Source organism: Mus pahari, chromosome 17 (genome assembly GCF_900095145.1).
Source record: "Mus pahari chromosome 17, PAHARI_EIJ_v1.1, whole genome shotgun sequence".
Taxonomy (NCBI): Eukaryota; Metazoa; Chordata; class Mammalia; order Rodentia; family Muridae; genus Mus; species Mus pahari.
Window position 1 is genome coordinate 46,745,630 of NC_034606.1, and position 6,114 is coordinate 46,751,743.

The following is a 6,114-nucleotide window of genomic DNA, read 5'->3' on the forward strand; positions in this document are numbered from 1 at the left end:
AAAATCATCATTTAAGGGTTGTCATTATTTCTATTTAGGATCAGCTCATGTTTTTATTTTTATTGTATTATGTTACAGCATTATCTGGTTTGTGTATTCTATCTGGAGTTTCTGTGATATTTGTTGGTGATTTGCTTATATACTTGGTTTTTATGAAGTTTGCTACAGGCACAGAAACACTGTTTACAGGTTACAGCATTTACTCTGCTTCATTTAATCCTACCTTGATAATTCTTTCCTTTCTTTAGCATTTTCTTGGATTAAGAAAATGGTCAAAGGTCCTTCCCTTAGTAATGCCTGACCCTGTTTTTCTTTCTTTTCCCCTACAGTTGCAGCATATGTCATTGTCTGTTTTATCTTTATTTCCTCCTGTTTTAAGAGATTTTTGTGTCTATGTGTATGCATTGGACTAATCTTGGGGGCTTCCTGCATACTAGGCAGACATTCTACCACTAAGCCACACCCTCAGCTGCCCTAGAATGTTAAAAATATTATCTGTCTGTCCATTCATCTGTCCTCTCTCATCCCCCCCCCTCATGTGTGTGTGTGTGTGGGGGGTGGGACAGGGGGGTGAGTAATATCTTGGATGTAAGAAGTGGATACCAGATCTCTTTTAGGTCGAACTACAGGTAGTAAGTTTTAGACTGGAATTTAAGGCACTTTAAAGTTGTTACTGCATACTTTGCGTATTAGGAGGTAACAATAATTGTATATCTGTATTGGGTGTAGAGTGAAACTTCAAGGCATGTTTTCAGAGTGTATTGATCAACTCAAGGCAGTATGCCCTTCCATGTCTTCAATTTATTTTGTTCTTATATTTTTCCTATTGTTTTTTAGTATATTTCACCTGTACCAAAAGTTTCCCTACTAGGTTATAGGAAACACAAACTAAATACTCTTCTTTGTGTTTGGTACCCAATTTTTGGCTTATACCCTTCTCTACCATTCCTGTTGCTAGCCCAGTTTATTTTTGGACTTGATTACTGATGTCACTTACTTCATTGATCATAGTGGCCTTCAGTTCCATCCCTGTTCCTTAGAATCCCTGTTTCTGTATAGAAGTCTGAGAACACATCGGTACTTTTTTTTTTCTTTTTTTTAACCAGAGGATTTTTCTGAGCATTTAGTTTTGAGGGCCTTCTGACTCTTTAGTGGTGTGTTCTGAAGTGTTTGGTCCCCCTCTCTGTAAGTTTCTATCCTCTGCCAGCACTGGAAAGCTTGCCTTTAATTAGTTCTGTAGTTCTCTTGTAAAGAACTTATATGTCTATCATTAGACTTTTGAGGCACCCAGGATGTTTCATGGTCCTTGACCACCATTAGTGAGGCCCTCAATTTATCCCCAGCAGAGCAACAATTTTTGTCTCCTTAAAAATCATTTGTAATTAGTTCTTAGTTTTCATTTGCTTTTGTTCTCCTCTTGGTTTTTGTCTTCCTTGCCCTTTAATGTCTTTTTAGTGATTAAGTAATTTCTTGTTTAGATTTAAATTTTTACACTTTAAGCTTGTGGCTCATTTTCAAAGGTTTTCACATTTCTTTCAAGAGCTCTTATATTTGAATGGTTTTAGATTTTCTTGAAGTCCTGTGAGTCTTAGTGATGTTCCCAGTCATGATTGTTATTAACTTGGAGGCAGGATTTTTCTGCTTTCTTCCTCTTGTTATATTTTATTTTTCTAGCTAACTATTTCTTATCACTGCCCCACTTTTTCTTCCCTCCTTTTTCCTGTTAACCTGTCTATTCTAGAATACTTTGTTATTCCCTTTTCATTGACCACAAAGGGATCAAAGAGTTCATGTCCCTAGGCAGCCTGGGCTGGGGTAATAGGGATGCCAGCACTTCTCCCTGGGTTCCTGGTCTGAGTTCTGGGAGCTGCAGGAAGGCCAGGGAGGATCACTGAGGCTTTATGGACATTGCCTGGGTACTGGAGGCCCCAGGGTCGGTTGCAGTTCAGCCTCTTCTATCCTACCTCAGCCCCAGGGTCTCCTGCATTGACCTCGGATCTGTATCTGTAGCCCAGAGCCTTGACATTCTCTCACACCCCAAATTGAGTTTCACTGCCTTTGGCAGTTCTTTCATCAATATTGTGATTGGTAAGAAATTTTGTTCAGGTATTATTTGAGGTCAAATTTCCATTTCTTGTTTTTGTTTTTAATTCAATTGTTTGGGGTAGGAAAAAGACAGAGACTTCTGAAAATAATACTTTGCTGTCTTGATATCCTTTAGTCAGTGTGCCCAGCTATTGAGAGATCGCTGTAGAGTAGACTTACAGTCTGACGTCTTGGCTCTCTCCATCCTCCTCCTTTCATGGTCCACTGATTATTCCTCTTGCTGTGATTTTACTGAGAATTGAATCTCACAGTCTAGACTCTGGTTCCCCGATGGGTTGATGATGAAAAAACCAGGGCATTGATGTACTGGGAGGAGTTTTGTTTGTTTGTTTGGAGGGCACATCTTGTTAGTGCATTTATCTAAAATATTATAGGATCAATATTTCCATCTCAGTTCATTTCTGTGGGCTATTTTGCTCTTCTTTGTGCATTTATGAGGTTATATATTTTATGAATTATTAACACAAGCTGGAATGCATCTTTAAAAGGGTGAATTTCCCCTGTCTGTCATTCTTTGATTTTATTATTAAATCACATTTAGGGTTAGCAGCTCATTGTTGATTTTTAAGTTCTATGGATCAAAATGCAATTAAAAAGATGTATCTAATTCTATTAGCTGCTTTTAGTTCTCTAAAGCCAGTGAATGGAGTAGTTATACAGAAGGACAAAAGAAAAACAAAGATGGCTGCCTGTGAATGAAAATGAGTAACTGCCTGTGCTGCTGTGCAGCCCTTATAATTGTTTGAAATTTACAAACACAACAATACAACACATTTTTTGTAATGAAATATTTATTTGTATCCATCACCATTGCAAGCTGCTCTCATCCATCATGTTTACAAACAGCAGCAGCAATGTTCCTTTGGTGCAAGCCCCAAATAACTTCCAGCTGTTGAAGTTAATTCTGCTTTTTAAGTCTTATTAAAAATCTATCATCCAGCAGCAAATCCTCTAGCTCTTTCTACTCTTCCATCGACTATTTTTTCTAATTTATTCATATTCATGGAAAATGGAATATATTCAGAGATGCTTGGTGCTTGAGACAGGAATAGAATGAGAACAAAAAAGATAATCTTGTATTTGCATCACTTAGAGCATCACTTACCAACTCTTGATTGAAATTTTAATCTCATATTCTTCTCATTCCACAACTTAAAAAGTATGAAGCAAAGCCCAGAAAAAGCAGCCCGTCAAATTGACTCCCAACTTTAATCCTAGCAACCAGAAAGCGAGGCAAGTGAATCACCACACGTTTAAGGCAACTTGGTCTTCATAGTTCCAGGCCATCCTGGATTACACAGAGAAACCTTGTGTAAAACAAAGCAAAACAAAACAAATCAAAAACAATATATAAGCCCATAACTTAAAACAGAGATAGTGTAGCTGTGTTGTTTATATCCTTTTTAAGGGTCACTGGAAATGAAGCACCTGTTTTATGCAGATTTATGTCAAGAAGCCCAGGTACTCAAATACTTGTTTGACCTCTTGGGATTATGGTGGCTCACATCTACAGTGAATGTTTGAAAGATGCTTATCATTTTGTCTTGACAATTCTGATAGTAGAGTTGATTATATGAAAGAAAGACACCCAGCAAATGAATGAAGTATTATTTTCTATATATTCTGTGCATTATTTTAATTGTCTAAAATAAAAATGCATATATAGTGTTGTTGCCCTGGGATTATCAGGATTAATGTGACAAGTTTTTCCTTGTTTTGGATGATCTTGCTCATTTTTGCTGCCTCTGACTCCTTGATTTTAGCTTGGGATTGTCCCCCACCCTCCATCCTTTCTCACCTAGTTAATCAACATTTAAAAGTAATAGTGAAGCCCCACTGTTATGATCAAGTGTGGCCATAGTTTCTACTGAGCTAATTCCTTCTGGATGTCCACATTGAGCTTGATTGCTTTTGTTTATTCATTCACTTTGTATAATAGCTATTCTGTATATTCAAGACATTCAATATGCTGTTATGACATACTGTTAGGTAGTAAGAAGTGTGTTGTAGTGTACTAAACTAGCATATTCATCCATCCAGTGCTTTACATGCGTGATAAAAGTGACTAAAATCTCCCAACTTTGCATGGTTCTCAAGTAACCTGCCACTTGGCTGTATCTCCTCTTATTTATTTATTTATTTATTTATTTATTTATTTATTTATTTATTTATTTATTTAAAGATTTACTTATTATATGTACGTACACTGTAGCTGTCTTCAGACACTCCAGAAGAGGGAGTCAGATCTTGTTAAGGATGGTTGTGAGCCACCATGTGGTTGCTGGGATTTGAAATCTGCACCTTTGGAAGAGCAGTCAGGTGCTCTTACCAGCTGAGCCATCTCACCAGCCCCGCAGGTGGATTTCTGAGTTCGAGGCCAACCTGGTCTACAGAGTGAGTTCCAGGACAGCCAGGGCTATACAGAGAAACCCTGTCTTGAAGGAAAAAAAAAAAGAGAGAGATAGAGTTTGTAAAGTGAGAGAATAGCCTAGAGGAGACTGTAACAAGGGAACGCCAGGGAAGTCTATCTGTGTTACTTGAGAACAAATGTGGCAAAAGTTGTGTTGAGCTGGAATTTAAAGGAAAACAATATGCTAGAAAGCCTGTTTGCTATGTGCTAAAGAGCCCCAAGGAGCAGCACACAGAAGACTCCTGTGATAGAACAGTCCAGGTGAAGAGGGTCCAGACTGTCCCAGGAGCAAGCGTTATAGGTGTTATCACCCCAGACTAAGGAGGGTACGATTACCTCCAGCAAAAGGTTATACCAGGGGTGAAATTGGTTTGCCCCGTCAGGAACTCCCCCACCCACCAGGTATGGTAGATGGTGAATCAGCAGCTACTGCTACATCCACAGGGCCAACCCAGGGCAGCTCTGACCCAGGGGACCCCAGGGACGGCTGGGAGAGCTGTCTTCTGCTCTTTGGCCCCTTATAGGTACGAGCAAACAGGCCCACAGCGTTCATCAGGTGTGGAGAATGCTTCATGGAAGAGCTCCAGGATACTGAAGCCTGATAGTTCAGAGAATGGCTAAGAATCAAGGGAGCTAAGTGCTTCCTATCTATCCATGGAAGCTTTGGACCTTCATTAGTGGAGGAAGCAATTGTTTATTTATTTATTTGTTTGTTTGTTTGTTTATTTATTATATGTGAGTACACTGTAGCTGTCTTCAGACACTCCAGAAGAGGGCATCAGATCTCGTTACGGATGGTTGTGAGCCACCATGTGGTTACTGGGATTTGAACTCAGGACCTTTGGAAGAGCAGTCGGCACTCTTAACCACTGAGCCATCTCACCAGCCCAATTGTTTTTTTTTTTTTTTTTTTTAAAGGAGGAGATCCTTTGGACTCACCCATCACTGCGGAGTACAGATGACAGCAGACCTTCGGAGCGCTTCTCCAACGTTATCTTTGTTGTATGGTGGTTCAAGATGTTGTCTTGTTCCGCCTACCCCCTGCACACAAGTGCACACACCCACACACATACACAAACAGTGCTTGTAGATTTGGTAAGCCATTGGAGGGGCAACCAGTATATTCCACCTACCTTAAGATCCTACTGGGGCTGGGTTAATTAAAAGAAAAATGGGTTGCTAAAACAACAGCCAGAGAGTTTGAATCTAAAAAGTACTTTACATGGGTGGACAAGGACACTCCTGGAGACCATAAGTTACTGAAGGAAAATCCCAGTGCCAGGGGTGGTCAAGTTGCTGCCCAGGGAAACCCCTGAGGCACCTCCAGCCATAAAGCTCCTGCCTCAATTCTAACCACTGCTAAAGCTCTTAACAAGTGGCTGTTACTGTGGCATGGTAGCCCCCTACTTAGCCATGTCTACAGTCATCCCCAATCCCCAAAATTCAGGGATTATTGCAGAATAAGGGGCACAAAGGATGTAAAAACCCAAGGAAGGAGTGGAATGTTAACAATCTCCTCAAAGATTAAAACATTCCATCCTGCTGGGAAGGTCCTTAAACAGGGCGGTAAACAACAAGAATAGTCTCAGGAGGGCTGG